A 23,018-nucleotide genomic window follows, 5' to 3' on the forward strand; every position below is an offset into this window, starting at 1 on the left:
TAATTTTATAATTACACAGTGCACTTCAGTTTTCTTTTCCAGTGTTGCCCTTGAGGATAATGAACACTTTAAAATGATAGACACTGAGTCCCGCCCGTTTTGGTTTGAGCACGTCCTTCCTCAATGAAAACAGACGTTCCACAGCAGCACTGGATGGTATTAGCGTATTATAAGTTACAAATAAGTCTCTGAAAACCTTGCAAGGAAAGCAGTCCTTGTTGATTATATGTTTCTGGGGTTTCTCCAAATTTTCCTTTACTAGATTTATCACAGTCTCCCTTTTCTTCCTCCCTTTTACATAGAGGGGTTCGAAAAACTCTTCCTTGATATCCTGCTCATCATCATTAGTGGTGCTGCTCACAGCGTCCTTTAGCTTGCTCTCCAGTAGTGAGACCATCTTCTCCACAGTCCTCCTCATTTTCTTTGTCGTAGGAGGCAGACTCAGGTAACCACGCCAACCACGATAGCTTGAACTGGGGATGAAAGGCGGCAGCAAGCAGGCAGTCAATGTCCTGGAGACGATGGCTGAACCTGCTTTCCACACCCTCAATCACTGCGTTCACTAGAGGCCAGCACACCGTCACATCGGCGCTTTCCTTCACCTCTTTTAATTTCTTGAGGCACATGGCCAGGGTCGGCAACAGCAATATCATGTAGGCCTTCTCCTCACTTTTTTTTTTTTTTTTTAAATCACACGATGAGTCAACATAGATAAAATGTGCCGGTACTGAGTACAGACAAAATATGCTTAAGAGTGTACCGTTGGTATCAATTTCGGTACATGACGAAAAAGTAGTGTCACTACTGCTACCGGTACTCGAATTGTAACTTGGTAATGTAAAGCGATACTTTTGTACCTCGGTACTCATCTCATCAGCCGTTTGAGTATCCACTGCAGGACCGGCCTATCCCGACCGAAGTGGGGACGATATAGCCAATGTATCTCTACCAAGTGGCTTAGGCTGTCTAGTAGAGATTGTATGTAGGGTGAGAAGTGCTTGTAAGTGTAATTGTGGTGTCGTAGTGGCTTTGGATGTGTGTGTAGTCTGTGAACCAAGTGTAATCGGCCCGCACAAGCCGACTGGGTGCAAGCATACTTTATAGTATGCGACACTGGTTCAACCACAGCACCCCTTATGTCCGCCAAGCAGTACGTGGCCAGAAGAACACTTCCAAAGTTTATTACCCTGGCGTGGCGCGAACCCTCGTTCTTCATTGTACGAAAGCTCACACTTTATATATATATATATATATATATATATATATATATATATATATATATATATATATATATATATATATATATCAGCTGCTTCACCTCTTCACTTCTTCACTCCTCCCTCTTTCCATTAGCCTCTCTCGTTTGTTCTTATCTGTGTCGCCCTTCCCTCTTCCCGCTGCTGCTCCCTCACCTCGTTACTCCTCGCCGCCATTGTCTCATACTAGCACTGAAACGAACCAGTATTACTACATACTATAGCCTCATGTTACTGTTTCTATACATAGGGCAGCTTAGCATGGGGCTCAAAGACCAGTTTGTGGTCGTGGGTGTTGCATATTATTTTTAATGCTCGTTCTTAAATCTTTTTGCGTAGTCCAACATATACATTATGGTTTTACAGCATTAACATTTTTTTTTTTATATATTCATTTCGATCAGTCCTATGTTTATCATGTCATTATGTTTGAGTGAACTTCCTCAAACTGAAGAAAACCGTCCTTCGGTATCGGTAAAAAATATAGTCATTCTTAATGACGAATGCTTCTCTTCATTATGCTGAGTGTGTAATATGCTAAATTAAACCCTGTTCTATTAAGGGAGAGAGAGAGAGAGAGTCAGTCACTACAATGAAAGGGTCTATCTATCTATCTATAGTCCGACGCCCTAATCCCGCAAAGAGTGGCCGCAGACAAAACGCCTCCAAGTCTCTCTGTCACCCACCATTTGACTACCCTCCCCCCAACACACACACCCTCCCTCATATACCTCTCAACTCCATCCCTCCACCTCATCCTCGGTCTACCCCTCCCTCTCCCTCCCTCCACTTCACCTACATACACCCTCTTCGTCAGTCTTTCATTCTCCATTCTCTTCACATGTCCAAACCACCTCAGTGTATTTTTCCTAATCTTCTCAACCACATCCACATCCACCCCACAACGTTCCTTCACTTCATTCGTCAACCTGTCCCTCCACGTCACTCCACATGCTCCTCTCAAGTAGCTCATTTCCACTGCTCTCACTCTTGACTTGTTCCCCTCTTGCAAGGCCCACGCCTCGCTTCCATTCGTCAGGGTAGGAATCACAATACTATCATGCAGTGACTTCTTAACTTCCATACTCACCTCCCTATTTCTCATCACTACTTTCAGTGTACCAGCAACCTTCCTTCCCTGCTGTACCCTTTCACGCACTTCATCCCTCAAAGTTCCATCCCTACTCATCACACTACCCAAGTACTTGAATGCACTCACATTTTCCATATCCTTACCATCCAACCTCTGTGACTTCATTCCTCTCAAACACCATAACTTTACTTTTGTTTACATTAACTTTCAGATTCCTCCTCCTACACACTGTCCCAAATTCATTCACCAAACCTTGCAACTCCCATTCATCTTCACTCAACAATATTGCATCATCAGCAAACAGCAACACCGGAATCTTCCAAATCTCACCCTCATTCATTAGAGCCACCCCCACATCCACTGCCCTACCTTGCACCTCCTTTACGACCCCATCCATGTATAATTAAACAGCCATTGAGACATCACACAACCCTGTTTCAGTCCCACATTGAGATCAAAGAACTTACTCAGCTCACCATCCACTCACACTGTAGCCCTAGCTCCCTCGTACATACTCTTCACAGCACTCAACAATTTCCCCTCCACTCCATATATTCTTAATACCTTCCACATACCTTGCCTATCTATTCTGTCATAAGCTTTCTCCAAGTCCATGAAGGCAGCATACACTTTCCTTCCCTTCTCTAGATACTTCTCCACTAAACATCTTAGAACAAATATCTGATCTACACACCCTTTACTCTTCCTAAATCCCCCTTGTTCTTCTCCAACTAGCTCCTCTGTCATATGCCTAACCCTATCAATGAGTATTCTACCATATATTTTACCAGTCACACTAAGAAGGCAAATACCCCTATGGTTACCACATACTTCTCTCTCCCCTTTTCCTTTGTATAAAGGAACAATTATACCTAATTTCCAGTCCTCTGGAACCCTTTCCTCTTCCCAAGCCAATCTACACAACCTCAATATCCGCTCCACAACAATCTCACCCCCATACCAAAGCATTTCACCACACACTCCATCAATTCCTGGGGCCTTTCCCAACTTAATCTTCTTCATCGCTTCCACTACTTCCGCCCTACTGATTTCTTCCTCCCTCCTCTCATCTCTTCTCCCAGCCATTCCCCAACCACTTATACTCACACTGCTCTCACTCTCTACATTCAACAAATCCTCAAAGTGCTCCTTCCATCTCCTCAATTTCTCTCTCTTCTCCACCAACAATCTATTATTCCTATCTTTCACTCCCCTGCTATTTCCCCTTTCACACTGCCTTACTTTCTTCACCTCCTTCCAAAACAATTTCTTACTCTCCCTCCATTTCACACTCAGATTCCTCTCAAACTCTACATCCACTTTCTTCTTACTCTCCTTCACCAGTCTCTTAACCTCCCTTCTCCTGCTCACATATACCTCTCTCTTCTCTCTCTCATCTTCTCCCCTACCTCTACTAGCTAACCATTCACTATATGCCTTCTTCTTTTGTTTCACAGCTCGTTTCACCTCATCATTCCACCATGCTGTCCCTTGCACACCCTTGCATCTCCTCCTCACTCCACAAACCGCCTCACACACTGCGTCTATCTCTTCCGTGAATATCTTACATACGTCTTCCACCCCTTCCATCTGCTCTAGCTCATACCTTCCCAATCTTTGTTCCACTATGCTTTTATACTCTGTCATTTTCTCATTATCTTGCAATTTTTCCACTCTTCTCACAGGAGCTGCTTCCTCCTGTCTTCCCCTTCGTCTCCTCAACCACTTTCTTTGCAGCTCTACCTTGGCCATCGCTAAGTGATGGTCCGAGACTCCATTCCCCCACCCTCTCCACACTCTTGCATCCAACACTTGTCTTCTCATTCGCTCATCCACACACACGTAGTCTACCATTGCCTTTCGTTCAACAAGTTCACCATCCATCCTCCTCATTACTCTCCATGTATACTGGTGTATCATCTTATGACGAAAGTAGGTGTTGGCTATTGCCAACCTCTTACAAGCACAGATGTCCACCAAAGCACTACCATTCCCATCTACTTCAGCTGGCACATCCCACTGACCAACCACTCCATCCACTCGTACATTCCCAACTTTGCCATTCATGTCTCCAATCAACAGCACTCTCTCGCTCCTCTCAAACTTATCCATACATGCTTCTACTCTAGCCAAAAACTCATCTTTCACTTTTGCCACTTGATCCTCTGTCGGGGCATACACACATACAACCGCCCACGCTTATATACCTACTTTCATCCTCACCCATACAATCCTTGCACCCACTGTTCCATACTTTCTTATATTCTCCTTCCACTTCTTGCTTATCATCAGACATACTCCCTCTCTTGCCCTCTCATTCTCATTGACTCCTGCACATATACCTAAACCATATTCCCATTCTCTCACCCTTTCACCTTTCCATTTAGTTTCAGTCAATCCACATATATCCACTTTTGCATCCTCAAGCACCTGAACAATCTCTCTCTCTTTCACTTCATCATTCACTCCTCTCACATTTCATGTTCCCACCCTAAGAATGTCCTTTGACCGTTCCTCAGTCGTCAGCGTATTGTCCGTGCGGGTCCGAGGCGCTTTATTCGCTTTTTTAGTTAGTTCTTTTACAGGGTGGGGCACTAACCCACCACCAACCCTTTTAGTCGCCTCGTACGACAAGCAGGGATACTGGGGGAGTTTTCTTGAAACCCCCCTACCCCCACGGGTAAATGAAATTATTTCTAATCCCTTCCCTCGGATGATTGTCATAAGGTGAACAGAATAGTCTGGAGGTAGCAAGAATAGATTACGGACTTCTTCCTTAGTAAAGTACTATATAAGCTTTTTCCTTATTTGCTTATTGCTTTTATGTTATTTTAAATATCACCATAGGTTTAATACATAACATTCAAGAAAATACTTACGTTTTATAATAAAAAAGTAGGAATAGGTGTTAAAACAACCTCCTTAGTTCACCAGAATACAGCTCTGCAAGCACTCTTATCTTTCACTTTCTCTTCATTTGTTTTTTTTTGGGGGGGTAGCTTCATGTCTTATCTATATAATATAAACAGCTACGCCCTTCATACTCTAGGTTTTCACTTTGTTTTACCTCCTTGTCTTATATCTACAATAAAAACTGCCCCCCCGCTCTCTCTCTCTCTCTCTCTCTCTCTCTCTCTCTCTCTCTGTATGTGTGTGTGTGTGTGTGTGTGTGTGTTTTGCAAGTCATCCTGATGGTTGAGTTTGGTGGTCTGATGGGTGGAGAGGTGGGGTGGGTGCAGGGGTGCGTAGGTGGGGTGAGTGGGGTGGATGAGCAGGGTGGATGGATGGGGGGTGGGATGGACATGGTGAGTAGGGTGGGTGGGAAGGGCAGGAATAGGGTGGACTGGGTGGACAGGATGAGATCGGTGTGCAGGGTGTGGTGGCTGGATTGGATGGGCAGGATGGGGTGAGTTGAGCAGGTGGGCAAGATGGGATAGGTGGAGGGGAGTGGTGGGAGAGTGGGGAAGGTGGTGGGGCATCAGGTTTGGGAAGGAGATGGGGTGGGGTTTGCAAGGTGGGGAAGGCGATGAGTTGGAGTGGCAGGATGAGATTGGTGGAGGGGGGGGGATGGCAAGGGGGGGATAGTGATAGGGTGTGGTGGGTGCGAGTGATAGGAGAGTAAGTAGTGGGAAAATAGTTCCATGGGTTGAATAGGTTTATGTGAGGAAAAAGAGGTCGATGAGGAATATTTCCCTGGGGAAGTGAGCCCAAGTTGGAACATACGTCCAATGGGTAAAAGTATGTCCATGTGTGAAAGAGATCCGTTGGGGGGAAATTAAATCCATTGAGGAAATGGGTTCATTGTGCAAATAGGTTCACGGAGGAGAAGAGGTCTATTGGAGAAAATTTCTATAAAAAAATAGGACTATATGAAAATCTGTCTATAATGAAAATGGCCACGAGCAATAAGCAGTCCATGGAAAAAAATAAGTTCGTGGTGGAAAATAGGTCGGTGGCAGAAAATTAGTTCGTGCAGGAAGAGGTCCCTGAGGGAATATTGGTGGGTGGAGGGTTGTCACTTTGCGGGTGTAGCTGGAGATGGGTTAATGTCCAATCCTTCATACTCCTGGTTTCTTCATTATCTCTTTTTCTATCCCACTATGTTTCCTAAATTTTCGTTCTTCCTTTCCAGTACTCTTCCTTTAGTTTCTTCATTCCCTTTTATCTCTCATTTTTATTTAATTGTGATCTCTCTCTCTCTCTCTCTCTCTCTCTCTCTCTCTCTCTCTCTCTCTCTCTCTCTCTCTCTCTCTCTCTCTCTCTCTCTCTCTCATTTCATTCCTTCTCATCTTTTCTAATTTTAGATGCAGGAGAATCTCTTGAACTGGCTCTGTCCGTCTGTCACTCGCTACAGTAACTTCTTACGGCAAGGAGGTGCCTCACTTCGTTAGAATTTAGCAAATCCACATAATTTATTAGGCCTCTGAAACGCCAGTTACATGCCCGCAGACTTTGGCGACAGAGGCCACTATCACATGGGGACCCGTGGACGTCCTGTTTTGCTGCCACGGGCGTGTTGTGGACAGCCAATCGTGTTCCGCCACCAGACCCATCTGTTGTCGACCGTTGCTGTCCAAAACTCCATGGTCTCCTTCCTCTCTATAGAGTTTATCCTGGTCGTGGGCCAGCTGTGTGCATTGCCTGATATAACGAACACTGCAGTCAGAACAAAAAATATATTCAGAATTGTTATGATTCTTTTACTGCTTTAGAGTAAACTTTGCATAATCTTTTGTTGTATGATTCTTAATATGCTTTTATTCTTTTAGAACATTTTCAAATATACTGAAATGTTATAACTATAATGGAATGTTTGATGTTTTTGTTTACAACAGAGGCCCGACGATGTTGAAAAAGTATAGCCTAAACTCCTGAACATTTCGTAAACTGAAGCCAACATGGAAGGTAACAGGCCTCTCGCAGAGGCTCCCTCCTTTTCCAGCAAGGTAAGGATGGCAGTACCCATTGCAAAATTCAGTAGTTGGTTAACGTCCATTGTTGTTGCTGTCGATAAAAACGTCGTGTACTCGTGTCTCTTCCTTCTCTGTAGAGTTTACCCTGGTTGTGGCCGTCAGCTGTGTGTCGTCTGCCTAGCCAGGACCTAGACTGTGGCCAGTTGGGCTGAGCTCGACAAAGAAGATGGTAACTACGCTGAGGCACACCATGTGATAGGCAATGCTATTTTCGGACTGCCATTCTGTCCAACCACTGGTGTTTGTTCTGCGTAAGTGTCCCTCTGTGGCAGTGACTTAACGCGATACTCCTGCATATATATATATATATATATATATATATATATATATATATATATATATATATATATATATATATATATATATATATATATATATATATATATATTTACTTACTGTATTTTCCTCATACCCATCTATCCTTTCTCTTATATATTTTCCCCCTTATCTTCTGTCCATCTCCTTCCATCCCCCATTTCTCCGTGCAAAGTAACAGAGAGTGAAGGACTAACAAAATTAATGAAGTACAGGAGAGTTTCGGGTGAACAGGGGCAGTTAGGGTTTGGTCTTAATTAACCCTTTCATTATGAGAGTAATATGAAACAATTGAATATAATAGCATGGTGGTCGTTGTATTCTAGTTAAAGCCATACAATTTCGCGCAAATGCAAATGGGTCATAGGAACCTGGGTGTACAAGTAATTGTACAGTTAATTTCCAGATAGTTGGGACAATTACAGTGTTCCATTCGAGCTAAAGCCAAACGATTTTATTCAGCTAAGACCAAGTCACAAGAGGTAAGAGAGTTAAGACAAAAAAGACGTCTACACACCCCAGCACCTTGGCCATGTCAGCAATTCCCAGCATCATAAACACCTCGGACACACCCAAATTTCTGCCCACCTTTAATTAATGCCGTTGTCCCTATCATTACCGGGGGGTTGTTTATGAGATAATCACCCCAATAACCACAGGGCGTAAGAGCCATTTTCTCGTCATAAAGATCCTCTGAAAATTAGTCTGTTCTTCCTCCCTGCTGCAGGGAGAGGACGTGTAACAGATCTTGTGATCGTAGGAGATAAGGATGATATTTGCCTTGTCGTATAGGCTACCTTTTTTTTTTTTTTTTTTTTTTATCTAGTTGTTCCCCTGACCAAGAAACGTATCTTATGGTAGAGGAAATTGTCTAACTGTGGCATTATATATATATATATATATATATATATATATATATATATATATATATATATATATATATATATATATATATGTAAGTATATACTGGTTCTGTCTATCTATCTATCTATATCATCAGCGGTTTTAGTGTCCACTGCAGGACCGGCCTATCCCCACCAAAGTGGCGACGATACAGCTTAGGCTGTCTGGTAGAGATTGTATGTAGGGTAAAAAGTGCTTGTAAGTGTAATTGTAATGTTGGAGTGGCTTTGGATGTGTGTGTAGTCTGTGAACCAAGTGTAATTGCCCCGCGCAAGCCGACTGGGTGCAAGCATACTTTATAGCATGCGACACTGCGTCAACCAAAGCACCCTTTATGTCCGCCAATGCAGTACGTGGCAAGAATAGCGCTCCCAAAGTTTATTACCCCGACGGGGCGCGAACCCTCTTTCTTCAGTGTAAGAAAAAGCACACTTTATCACTGAGGCTCCATATATATATATATATATATATATATATATATCCCATTGGAGCCCAGTGTCCTGAGTATTGGACAGAACTGGGACTTTTCAAGTCTTTATAAAGTAGGGAACCCCCGTTTAGGGACCTATGAGCTTTGCGACTATGAGCCGATAGGCGCGGGGCGGTACGCTTAATACCTTCCCAGTGCAGTGTCTCGCCCAGCACCCCTGGGATCCAATAGGTTAATAACTGGCAAATCCATCAGTCTCTTTAACCCAGTGGAGCCCAGTGTCCCGAGTATTGGACAGAACTGGGATTTTTCAAGTCTTTATAAAGGACCTATGAGCTTCGCGACTATGAGCCGATAGGCGCGGGGCGGTACGTTTAGAACCCTCCCAGTGCAGTGCCTCGCCCAGCACCCCTGGGATCCAATGGGATATATATATATATATATATATATATATATATATATATATATATATATATATATATATATATATATATATATATATATATATATATATATATATATATATATATATATATATATATATGTGTGTGTGGAGCCTGTGTGGTACAGTGGTAAAGTGTGCGTTTTCGTACACTGAAGAACGAGGGTTCGCGCCACGCCAGGGTAATAAACTTTGGGAGCGTTCTTCAGGCCAAGTACTGCATTGGTGGACACAAGGGGTGTTGTGGTTGAACCAGTGTCGTATACTATGAAGTATGCTTGTACCCAGTCGGCTTGCGCGGGCCGATTACACTTGGTTTACAGACTATACACACATCCAAAGCCACTCCAACACTACAATTACACTTACAAGCACTTCACACCCTACATACAATCTCTACTAGGCAGCCTAAGCCACTTGGTAGAGATGCATTGGCTGTATCGTCCCCACTTCGGTCGGGATAGGCCGGTCCTGCAGTGGACACACAGATGGCTGATGAGATTATATATACTGTATATCTATATATCTATATACAGTATCTATATCTATCTATCTATCTATCTATACCTATCTATCTATCTGTCTATCTACCTATCTATCTATTTACTGTATATGTTTATCTTTCTGTTATCTGTATATATATATATATATATATATATATATATATATATATATATATATATATATATATATATATATATATACAATATACTGTAACTGTCCATCTTTCTATATATGTATATAAACACACACACACACACACACACACACACACACACACACACACACACACACTTTTTCGCATTCAAGGGGTTTTGCAGACACTTTCTAACCCAGTGAAGAGGCATATCCACAAAGCTGAATTTTAAAAATGAAAAATGTTAAGAATACACAACTACACAAAACGTCATTGTGTTGTAGGGGTCAATGGACGTATTGATAATAACCACTTGACTATTAGGGGTCTTCTCCCTCTGGCTCTGTGGTGGCAAGAATATCCAGAAGACATCATTCTGGCGCGGGAAAGGGTTGGGCTTTCAGGCAGATTTTATGGTATTCGGTTTCTAGATCTTTCTACTCCTTTTCGTTCGTTATTTTTCGCGAAATTATTCATGTCTTTTCTCCTCGCCTCTTTAAATGCTGTCTTTATTTTGTCAACTCCATTCTTACTTTTCTACTACGTTCTTTTTCTCGGAGTTTTATTTTTACTTCATGCCCGCTGCTGTTTCATCACCATTTTTCCTTCTCTTCTCCTCTCATATACTGCTTTTAGTTTTTCTCCATTTCTTGTTTAGTTTCCCCTTTTATTCATTCTCATTTCTTCTTCCCCTCTTTCGTCTTTTCGCATCTCTCATTGTTTCTTCTCCCTCCACTTCTCGCTCTCCTCTCCTCTTCCTATAATTCGCTTTATCCCTAACCTCATTTGTTCTCGTCTCCTATCACCTTCTACATAATTATCTCCTCATCTGCTCTCCTTTCCTTCCTTTTACTCACAAATTTCCCTCCCTCTCTCTCTCTCTCTCTTTGCGTCTGATAAATTAGTGTTATCCCTACACTCCCTACCATTTCTCTCTCTCTCTCTCTCTCTCTCTCTCTCTCTCTCTCTCTTTGCTTCTGATAAATTAGTGTCATCCCTACACTCCCTACCATTTTCTCTCTCTCTCTCTCTCTCTCTCTCTCCTTCCCATCACCCTCTTGACCTTCTCAGCGGGAAGACACCAAAAGCTCACATTAATCCATCAGCGCCCAGTGTCCAATAAACAGAACGAAACCAGGCATTTTGAAAAGGTAATAAAGAGGGGAGCCCCAGGGGACGCACCTATGGGCTTCGCGACTATAAGCCGATAGGTGGGGGCGGTATGTTAGGTACTCTTCCAGCAAAAGTCTTCACAGAGGAACCTTTTACACCAATGGGTTAATTCCTTCAGTCCGAGGACGTCTTTCCTTAGGTGAACAGTGCCGTATTGTGTGGGGAAAGTATTTGAATGACGAAGAGGAAGAACAAGAAATATAGTATCTGACTGATGTATGAATAATTCCTCGTTTTTCTCTGTCCACATCCGCAAGGTATTAATTATATGACTGAGGGGCTTTAATGACGGCCAATAAAACCTTCAATTAATCCTCTATTTCTCCATTATCCCCGTTAACCCCAAACAGTATTATGCAACTCGGGAGGGACCTCCTATAATGTAGCAGTTAAAGACTCAGCTGCTGTAATTAGCATCCTTTGCAGAGGAAAGAGGAGGCGAGGTTAATAAATCTGAACTCGGGTCATCTTCGGTAATTACGACATAGATATGAATATCAAGAGGGAATATTTAGCAGTGATTATTGCTAGCGCGAGCAATGGTTAGGGCCATTATGACTTAGGGCGGAACTTTTAACAGCGATTATTGCTGATACGACCAGTGCTTAGAGGTATAATGACTAGGTTAAGTGCCCGTGCATCTTCTGGTGTTTTGTTTTTGTGCTGCTGCGCCTGACAAGTCGGTTATTTAGACACCATGCTTCTTTATCTCATAACTGCTTCTCTTGATTCTTTCCTTTCTTTTCTTCTGTACCCTTTCGTGTCTTCTTCCTACTCATTATACACCTAGGTTACCTAGTAGCGACAGTTTTTAACCAATTTGCCAGGCGTTTTATATGGCTTTCAGGGTAAAGTAAGCAATAAGTCTTGTATGTTTAATTGGAATTAAAACTTTTTCGCGATGTAAAAAAAAAAAAATCTTTAAAAGGAATCGTGGAATTTATGTTTCAGCTGATTTGTCAGAAAAAAGAATATCTTATGTACTAAAAATATCGATGAATTCCTCTACTTCTTTATTTTTTGTATAATTATCTGCGTTACCGTGGAAAGCAGTAGGAAAATGAAGAAGTAGAAGAAATGTAAAATAATTCAAGAAAAAACTAGTATAGAATATTAGACTTGTGCTTCTCCATTTATTCCTCTTTCAGGAGATATCTGTGCTTTGAAAATACTGATTACGTCGATAAATGATGGAATCATATCTGAAGTGACTATAACTTAGATCTGAGCTTTAAAAAATGTCTGTTGAAGTATAATTTAAAACAATTGTAGACATAAGGTGTACATTCCATATTGGTATGGTATAGTAGAATGATTTACTACCCCCTGGGGGTAGGGGGGTTTCAAGAATACTCCCCCAGTATCCCTGCTTGTCGTACGAGGCGACTAAAAGGGTTGGTGGTGGGTTAGTGCCCCACCCCGTAAAAAGAACTAACTAAAAAAGCAAATAAAGCGCCTCGGACCCGCACGGACCATACGTTGACGACTAAGGAACGGACAAAGGACATTCTGAGAGTAGGAACGTGGAATGTGAGAGGAGTGAATGATGAAGTGAAAGAGAGAGAGATTGTTCAGGTGCTTGAGGATGCAAAAGTGGATATATGTGGATTGACTGAAACTAAATGGAAAGGTGAAAGGATGAGAGAATGGGAATACGGTGTAGGTATATGTGCGGGAGTCAGTGAGAATGAGAGGGCAAGAGAGGGAGTATGTCTGATGATAAGCAAGAAGTGGAAGGAGAATATAAGAGAGTATGGAACAGTGGGTGCAAGGATTGTATGGGTGAGGATGAAAGTAGGTATACAAGCATGGGCGATTGTATGTGTGTATGCTCCAACAGAGGATCGAGTGGCAAGAGTGAAAGATGAGTTTTGGGCGAAAGTAGAAGCATGTATGGACAAGTTTGAGAGGAGCGAGAGAGTGCTGTTGCTTGGAGATATGAATGGCAAAGTTGGGAATGTACGAGTGGATGGAGTGGTTGGTCAGTGGGGTGTGCCAGCTGAAGTAGATGGGAATGGTAGTGCTTTGGTGGACATCTGTGCTGGTAAGGGGTTGGCAATAGCCAACACCTACTTTCGTCATAAGATGATCCACCGGTATACATGGAGAGTAATGAGGAGGATGGATGGTGAACTTGTTGAACGAAAGGCAATGATAGACTACGTGTGTGTGGATGAGCGAATGAGAAGACAAGTGTTGGATGCAAGGGTGTGGAGAGGGTGGGGGAATGGAGTCTCGGACCATCACTTAGTGATGGCCAAGGTAGAACTGCAAAGAAAATGGTTGAGGAGACGAAGGGGAAGACAGGAGTAAGCAGCTCCTGTGAGAAGTGGAGAAATTGCAAGATAGTGAGAAAAGGACAGAGTATAAGAGCATAGTGGAAGAAAGATTGGGAAGGTATGAGCTAGAGCAGATGGAAGGGGTGGAAGACGTATGTAAGATATTCACGGAAGAGATAAGCGCAGCGTGTGAGGCGGTTTGTGGAGTGAGGAGGAGATGCAAGGGTGTGCAAGGGACAGCATGGTGGAATGATGAGGTGAAACGAGCTGTGGAACAAAAGAAGAAGGCATATGGTGAATGGTTGGCGAGTAGAGGTAGGGGAGAAGATGAGAGAGAGAAGAGAGAGGTATATGTGAGCAGGAGAAGGGAGGTTAAGAGACTGGTGAAGGACAGTAAGAAGAAAGTGGATGAAGAGTTTGGGAGGAATCTGAGTGTGAAATGGAGGGAGAGTAAGAAATTGTTTTGGAAGGAGATAAAGAAAGTAAGGCAGTGTGAAAGGGGAAATAGTAGGGGAATGAAAGATAGGAATAATAGATTGTTGGTGGAGAAGAGAGAGAAATTGAGGAGATGGATGGAGCACTTTGAGGATTTGTTGAATGTAGAGAGTGAGAGCAGTGTGAGTATAAGTGGTTGGGGAATGGCTGGGAGAAGAAGAGATGAGAGGAGGGAGGAAGAGATCAGTAGGTCGGAAGTAGTGGAAGCGATGAAGAAGATTAAGCTGGGAAAGGCCCCAGGAATTGATGGAGTGTGTGGTGAAATGCTTAGGTATGGGGGTGAGATTGTTGTGGAGTGGATATGGAAGTTGTGTAGATTGGCTTGGGAAGAGGGAAGGGTTCCAGAGGACTGGAAATCAGGTATAATTGTTCCTCTGTACAAAGGAAAAGGGGAGAGAGAAGTATGTGGTAACCATAGGGGTATTTGCCTTCTTAGTGTGACTGGTAAAATATATGGTAGAATACTCATTGATAGGGTTAGGCATATGACAGAGGAGCTAGTCGGAGAAGAACAAGGGGGCTTTAGGAAGGGAAAAGGGTGTGTAGATCAGATATTTGTTCTAAGATGTTTAGTGGAGAAGTATCTAGAGAAGGGAAGGAAAGTGTATGCTGCCTTCATGGACTTGGAGAAAGCTTATGACAGAATAGATAGGCAAGATATGTGGAAGGTATTAAGAATATATGGAGTGGAGGGGAAATTGTTGAGTGCTGTGAAGAGTATGTACGAGGGAGGTAGGGCTACGGTGCGAGTGGATGGTGAGCTGGGTGAGTTCTTTGATCTCAATGTGGGACTGAAACAGGGGTGTGTAATGTCTCCATGGCTGTTTAATATATATATGGATGGGGTTGTAAAGGAAGTACAAGGTAGGGCAGTGGATGTGGGGGTGGCCCTAATGAATGAGGGTGAGATTTGGAAGCTCCCGGTGTTGCTGTTTGCTGATGATACAGTATTGTTGAGTGAAGATGAATGGGAGTTGCAAGGTTTGGTGAATGAATTTGGGACAGTGTGTAGGAGGAGGAAGCTGAAAGTTAATGTAAACAAAAGTAAAGTTATGGTGTTTGAGAGGAATGAAGTCACAGAGTGTGCAGTGAGGTTGGGTGGTGAGGATATGGAGAATGTGAGTGCATTCAAGTACTTGGGTAGTGTCATGAGTAAGGATGGAACTTTGGGGGATGAAGTACGTGAAAGGGTACAGCAGGGAAGAAAGGTTGTCGGTACACTGAAAGCAGTGATGAGAAATAGGGAGGTGAGTATGGAAGTTAAGAAGTCACTGCATGATGGTATTGTGATCCCTACCCTGACGTATGGAAGCGAGGCGTGGACATTGCAAGAGGGGAACAAGTCAAGAGTGAGAGCAGTGGAAATGAGTTACTTGAGAGGAGCATGTGGAGTGACGTGGAGGGACAGGTTGACGAATGAAGAAGTGAAGGAACGTTGTGGGGTAGATGTGGATGTGGTTGAAAAGATTAGGAGAAATACACTGAGGTGGTTTGGACATGTGGAGAGAATGGAGAATGAAAGACTGACTAAGAGGGTGTATGTAGGTGAGGTGGAGGGAGGGAGAGGGAGGGGTAGACCGAGGATGAGGTGGAGGGATGGAGTTGAGAGGTATATGAGGGAGGGGGGGTGAGTTGGGGGGAGGGGAGTCAAATGGTGGGTGACAGAGTGACTTGGAGGCGTTTTGTCTGCGGCCACCCTTTGCGGGATTAGGGCGTCGGGCTATAGATAGATAGATAGATAGATTTACTACGTTCAGCGAAATTGGCCTCGGTCCCTTCCATTAAGTACATTACTCATTTACTGTTGCAAGGTATTAGACGTGCTTTCTTTCCTGCTCACTGTTCCTTTCTTTATTCCTTCCTTACCGTTTGTTCTGTTCCCTCCATTACTTCAGTTTATCGTCTTTGAGCCTTCAACTGCCTTGATAGTTGCCCATACGACAGAAGCTTGAAGTGAAGAAATATGGCAGGATATGAGTGAACGAGTGACACACATATAGTACATATACTTTCTGTGGCCCTTGCTAGCTGCTTGTCTGTTTCATGGCTAAAGCTATTTTTGAGTATTTTCTGTAGTAAAGTGGTGACATAAAAAAAATTGCTGACAATTGAAAGATATACTGAGCAAATAACGTCGTCAAAGAAAAAAGACATTTTTGTGGGAGGGGAGCTCAAAGTTAATTGCAATACAGATGGTCGAGAAAATTCTGTAAAGACACTACTTTCACAAAGTACTTAGACTGAGTGGAATATAAGTTCACCCAATATATATATATATATATATATATATATATATATATATATATATATATATATATATATATATATATATATATATATATATATATATATATTAAAATTCTACTCTGGGGTGTTGTGCACAGTGTACCATTGCTTGAGTGGCTATGCCATTTACATGCATGCATTCTGTACTAAAGCATAATTTTGACCTAATTTTATCATTTACAGATCAGTTCATACTCATATGTTGACTCGAAGCACGCCATTCATTATGCATCATCTGGCTCGCCGCGCATGGCATTATGATGGTGCAATCTTTGAACCGGGGATATATGACGGGGGTTACAAAGACTTTTTCCCTTTTGACCTGCTTAGACAGTATACGAGTAAAGAGTATTATTGATTGCACCGGCTACACCCTTATGTAATTCTGCACCTGGAAGACTTAATCACTTTCATTTAGCAGTTGCCCTGCCACAAAACGCATCCAGAGGGCCTCGGATGGTTGGGTATTCTATCATCCGTATCTCATGGGGTTCCTCTTAAGAATCCGTAAGAATCTGAATTATGTGATCGGTTGAAACGTGTACGGTGATCCTCTTCCTCGCAGCTCTCATTTCATTTCACATATGATGAAATTTCTTCGAAGAAACAATATTATTAGTAGGGGGATGGGTCAACAGAAATGCTGCTCTTGACAACTCTGCGGACTGCTTGAATAGTGACACATAGCTGCCCTCCTCAGCAGTCTAACAAACGTAGCTGGCAATGAACTCCTCCAGCAAATCAGTTATGCAAAATAAAGAATTGTAGGACTGGTAAAGAGATAGGGTAATTGAGAAGATCTGGGTGATCTGTGGTGACTGTGTGTAAGGAAAGAGGGTAAAGGAGAGAATGGAAGCCGAATTCTCGAGAGCTTTAATACATATCTAAGCCATTTCTTTTGCAAATCACACTTTATTATTCTTTTGTGTGTCATTTATCCCATTTTGATGTTGATATACACATCAATAGCAACTCAGAGAGAACTAATATGCATATGCAGAAAGAGATTGGCAAGAAACATGGCTTTCCCTGCCCGCACAGCCTCGATTCCGAAGAAATGACTAGAGGTTTTTCGATCAGCTAACTGCAAGTGGAGTAGGCAGGCCATTTACCATTGGCTCAGGTCTCCACAGCTCAAAGACGGCAATATGGAATTGGCTTCTATCGTTGTTGCTGAATGAAAGTGAAAACAGAAGTATTGTTTGTGGCTGAAATCTGATGGCGTTTGGCAAGGGAAGTGCAAAGATCTGTGTGATACAGAGGCTGGAGGGGACTTCGAGGACCTGGGCAGGGAGTGTGAGGTGCAGGCCGGATACTGCAATTGACTGTAATAGTAGACTGCGTGAGGACTGTAAAGACTATATAGGTGTACATAGGAAATTCAGACAACAGGAGACCTAATGATTTTATGCTTGGTTATTTGTTGGGTAAAGCAATAGCAATATCTACAATCGTGCAGTCAAAGTTGTAGTTTCGTTATTATCGCCAGTTGGTGAAAATAAGTGTCTTAATATTTTCACTGAACGGTAATTATAATTATATTCGCTGCATAATAGCAGTCTCATGATGTTACACTCAGATATTAAAAGGGTCCGGCAAAAATAATATCAGTTTTTATAACAGAGAAGAGATTATGTAATACAAAGGCTGTGCGGTATTTGCTGTGGTACTCTAAAAGCACATTTCAGTATTACACTGTTTTTCCATAACATCATCTGCTTTGTCTGACAGCCCATAGTCATATGCTTCTCTCTTTAAGTTCTCATCGTCTTGCATGGTGACTGCTTCTAAGGTGCTTATTGTCGAGGTCTAGGTCACTATATCCTTTACTTCCCTTGTCTTTTTGCTTGTTAGTCTGCGTATCTGGCAAATAGAAGGGTTCACGCACAGAAAAGAAACACAACTGTACTCCACCTTGTAAGTTTTCTGCTGACGATGCTTATTTTCCCCTGTGTCAGAGCTGAAAAACTTCACTTTAATCACACACACTGTTTGTTTCTGAGTTTCTCTTTTTCAGTAAGACATCAGTTTATTCATCTGAGTCGAACGTGTCTTTAATTAAAATATCTTTAAAGAAAGATGCTGTATATGTAAAGGTTGACGAGTCTGACTGCACGCTGCGTTACTCTGAGTTGGTGAAAGTATCTTTTTAGTAGGAAATGTTGCCTTACATGATGTTAGGACATTAATGTCCGTGAGCGTTCATAATTGCATATATATTCCCTTGCCCGGGTGTGGTGAGAGGAGGTGAGTGGTGAAAAATAAAAATAACTTTTCATTAACTTCGAACTATGTCGATAAACTAGATGCCTATCCATTATTCCTGTTGGATATTGGCCACCATATATTTATAATAAAGATAACAGTGCGATCACCATGTGATGAAATAAAGAAACCAGTGTATATCATGGTGTGGAAATAAATGTGTTACCACCGCACGGTGTTGATAGTATTATCGTTATTTTCACCGCTTGGTGGTAATACTCAGTTCGTAAACAATTTCTGCTATAGATCCATCTAACGTGTGAGTGAACTAGATGGGGACTATGAGGAGCTAGGTGGAGAATGTAAAGTTTTGGACTGTGACAGTGAGGGGCTGGGAGGGCACTGTAACGTACTAGACAGGAATATGAGGTGCTGGGCAGGAACTGTTAGGGACTGAACGGGGACTGAGACAGGCTAGGAGGAAACTGAGAGGCTCTGGGCGAGGACTGTGAGAGACTGGGTGGAGACTCCTGATTGGCTGCGTGGTGCGGGGACTGTGACGGGCTGGGTCTGGATTTTACGGGACCACAAATACCCTACCCGAGGCTCCCGTTCATCACCACAACGCCGTTATCCACAACATTTCATCATATATTTTCAGAGGCAAATTTCACACCCATCCTACTTACAGCAGCCATTTTGTTCCCACCCTCCTCTTAAGCATCTACTGTTCATAATAAGGCCTCTAATAGGATCATGTAATAGCCTTATACTGTATAATCTTGAAGAGACATGGAAATTTTATGCTCACACGAAACTCTGCTAAGGCAGTCTAGGTAAAAAATACTTTATCATCAATCTTTAGAATGTAAGTTTACTTTCATCAGCAACTAGAATATTTTTCCTATTATGAATCCTGAAGAGCAAGGAAGTATCAGTTCTGTGCTATGTTATGCACACATTTTTCAGTTCTTAAAACAAACGTCCAATAAACTGAAATCAGCATTTTCCTCTCTAGTCACATAATTTCCTATACATTGCCGTCTGGGTAAACTGTTTTTCTTGTGAGTTGAGGTTCCCTACTCGGAGCACCTGCTGACCTCACGACCATCTCTTGGATGCCGATTATTATTAGTATTGTTGCTACTGGTGATTTCTGTTATACTTGGTTTATTGTTAATGTTCGTTGTTGTGTTTCCTTGATTTATTGTTTTTGTTTTGTTGTTGCCGTTATGATATTATTTGTCGCTGCATCTGTAATAGGTTGAAGATGAAGTAAGAACACCTTTTGTTTTTAGAACAATCGGTCAAAGGTCATGGTCACATGGCAAAGGTCAACGGAAACAATTTATTCCATTAAAAAAAAAAAAAAACTTTGTGGAAGGGTTGAAGAGTAAAAAGGTTAGAATTTTGAAAACAAAGGTTAAATTCACGGGGAAAGGTCAAAGGCCAAGGTTGCAGGGCAAGGTTAGCTCGGTCAGTTTGAGTTCATCTGAACAGAAATGTGGTGGACGATAAAGATAAAACAAGAACGAAGGGATAAAGTTTTGAGACAATCAAAGGATTAGACTATAAGACAGGGTTAAAGGTCAACCCATGTGTCTCTGTGTTGGTGTTGTTGACCAATCCCGGTCTGTCTGCCCAAGCAGATCCATCAAACACAGGCAAGCAACTATCCCTGCAGGGCCACCCTCTGCAGTGAACTCATGTTCTCTTGCGGCAGACAGCGCTTTGCCACAGTGGGGTACGAGGAAGTGTATCGAGGTCTGGTTCCCGGATGGACGCCACATTTGAGTCTTTGCACCCAGTTATTGTTTCCTTGTTATATGGTTACCCCTCAGCGTTGTAAATGGTTTTCTGGGTTACAGGGAACCATTACGCTTGTCACTGTAGGTCCACTTGAACTGAAAAGAATAGTAATAAAAGGTAGCAGGAAGGATGGGAAATAGAAAGAGAGGAAAGCAGACACAGAGAAACAATGATAAAGACCAAGAAAGAAGAAGGCAGACAATATTAAGTGAGTAGGTGACACGTGGAGGTGTAGGAGGACTACTGGGCCTCGGGATAGGCCACTGCCCCCGAAAAATAGGTCCTGAAACACTTGCCCAGAGTTGGATACATAAAAAAAAAAAAAAAATGACGGGTTCCACCACCTACCACCTATATCTGTGTGAAGAAAAGAAGTAATGGGATTTTGATCTTAGTTGGATCCAACTTGGGGTATGAGTTGAGACTTAACCAGATGTTGACTCACTGTTGTTTAGAACAATACGTCAAAAGTTAAGGTTATGTTACAAGGTTAACCTGAAAAAAAAATAACCCATGAATACTGAATTTTGTGGAAGCGTGGAGGTAAAAATAACGATAAGGAGATACGATTTTGAGAACAATTAGTCCAAGGTCAAGGTTAGGGGAAAAAGTCAAAGGTCACCTGGCAAAATCAACTTTAACAAATGTTACCTGGCTTCAGCCAAAGTTGAATGTAAGTGTTAAAAGTTAGGCAAGAATGAGGTAAATCGATTTTTGGAGTAATTTGACAAAGGTCACGGCCACGGTCACTAGTCACTGGTCCTTAGACCAGTTGGTGGTGGCGGGTGTTGGTTTTTGAGTCAGCCTTATTCATGTTACCTCCGTCCACGAAGTTGGAGGAAGTTATGCATTCACCTATGTTTGTCTGTCTGTTTGTCCAGATGATATCTCTAAAAGTTCTCAATGAATTTCAAAGTTCTCAATGAATTTCAGTGAAATTTGGTGGAAGGGTGGGCCTTGAGCCAAGAAAGAATTGATTTAATTTTTGGGCGGATCCGGATCCGGATCCTTTGTATAATATCTCAGAAAGTTCGTAAAGAATTTCAAGAAAATTTTGGGGACGAGTGGATCATGGGTCAAGGAACAACTGATTAAATTTTGGAGCAGCTCCGGACAGTATTTATTCCACACAATATTTCCACAGATCCGGATCATTACACTTCTTAATGGCAATAGTACTGGCGGAAGTATGCGCTCTCTGAGTGCATTATTGTTGTTGTTGTCTTTATATCACCTTTTTTGTTGCTATTGCTCTTTGTTGGTCATTGTTGTTGCTGTTCATCATCATCATCATCACCCATTTCCTACTGTTACTGGTATGGGAGATCCAGAAACAGGGACAAGTAGAAAAGATAAACTATTAAATAAAGTCCGATGAAATGGGACAAACATCCATTGACTTATCATCCAAGCCTTTGAAATTCTCTGTTCCACCTCAGAGGCCCAGTAATTCACTCAAAATTGCGCTTAATAAGACCTGTGGACTTGAGATCATTCCATCGATTGCCAAGTTGAAAAGATTACGTAACGTCTGTCATGTGCAATATATTTCCATATATTCATAATTCATCCACTTTGATCATTCGTCAACACTTTTTCTTTCACGATTTTCAGAGCTATCTTACTTATACATTCACTTGCATTGCAATACACATTCTTGGCCTCACATGCATCCCCACCTCTCTCTCTCTCTCTCTCTCTCTCTCTCTCTACCTTTTAATCAAGACTTCCTTCTTCCACACTTACTACGAATTTCCACAATACTTATCCTATCTGTTTTGTTCTCGCTCTTTGATTTATTTATTTGTACCATTTCAGGTCTTATATTCATCAGTTAATGCGAACACTAATACACCTCAGTGTCGTCCTCTTTCAGCCTCTATATTCAGACTTTTCTTCCGTATCAGTATCTTAAAACACCAGCCATCATAGTTCCTTCAGTCACTCTACTGTTAACTTCTGTGACACACTGCGTTTCAGCTCTGGCATACCATTACACGCAGATACTGAAACTCCACCAAGTCTGGTGTTTCTCCAATCACCAAAAGACCTCACTGTGAGTCACCTTCTCTCTCCACTAATTTCCAAATCTTTCCTTCCACAGATGTAAAAAAGAGAGAAAAAAAAATCGGAACCAGACTAAGACGCTAATCTAAAAAAATGTTATCCTGTGTGTGTGTGTGTGTGTGTGTGTGTGTGTGTGTGTGTGTGTGTGTGTGTGTGTGTGTGCGCACGCAGCCAAAACTTGAAAAAAAAAAAACAAAAAAAAACTGCAGGATGGATGGAATTGGATCCCAGTTGGGTCAACTTCAATTTGATGTAGAATAACCTTTTCTGAAGGGGTGTTTTGACCCCTTATAATTGCTCCCATTGATGTTACAAGACACGCACATGGAAGAGGTAGTGGGGTTATTTCCGTGGAGTTTCATACATCTCAGGAGAGAGAGAGAGAGAGAGAGTGAGAGAGAGAGAGAGAGAGAAGGTTGTGTACATCTACAGTACAGTCCGATGTCTGTTACTTCACTGATGTTACGAACAGACAATTTTCTTCAGCAGAAAATGGTGGTAGGTGTGGTTATGGTGGTGGTGGCGACGGTAGGTGTGATGATGGTGGTGGTCGCTGTTATGGTGGTAGTGGCAGCTGTGATGATTATGGTGATGGTGGTGGTGGTGGCTGCGATGATGATGGTGATGTTACCTGTTGTGGTGGTGGTGGTGGTGG

The sequence above is a fragment of the Coenobita brevimanus genome, chromosome 47 (genome assembly GCF_032717465.1).
Source record: "Coenobita brevimanus isolate Jiangsu-jjx chromosome 47, ASM3271746v2, whole genome shotgun sequence".
NCBI classification, from domain to species: Eukaryota; Metazoa; Arthropoda; class Malacostraca; order Decapoda; family Coenobitidae; genus Coenobita; species Coenobita brevimanus.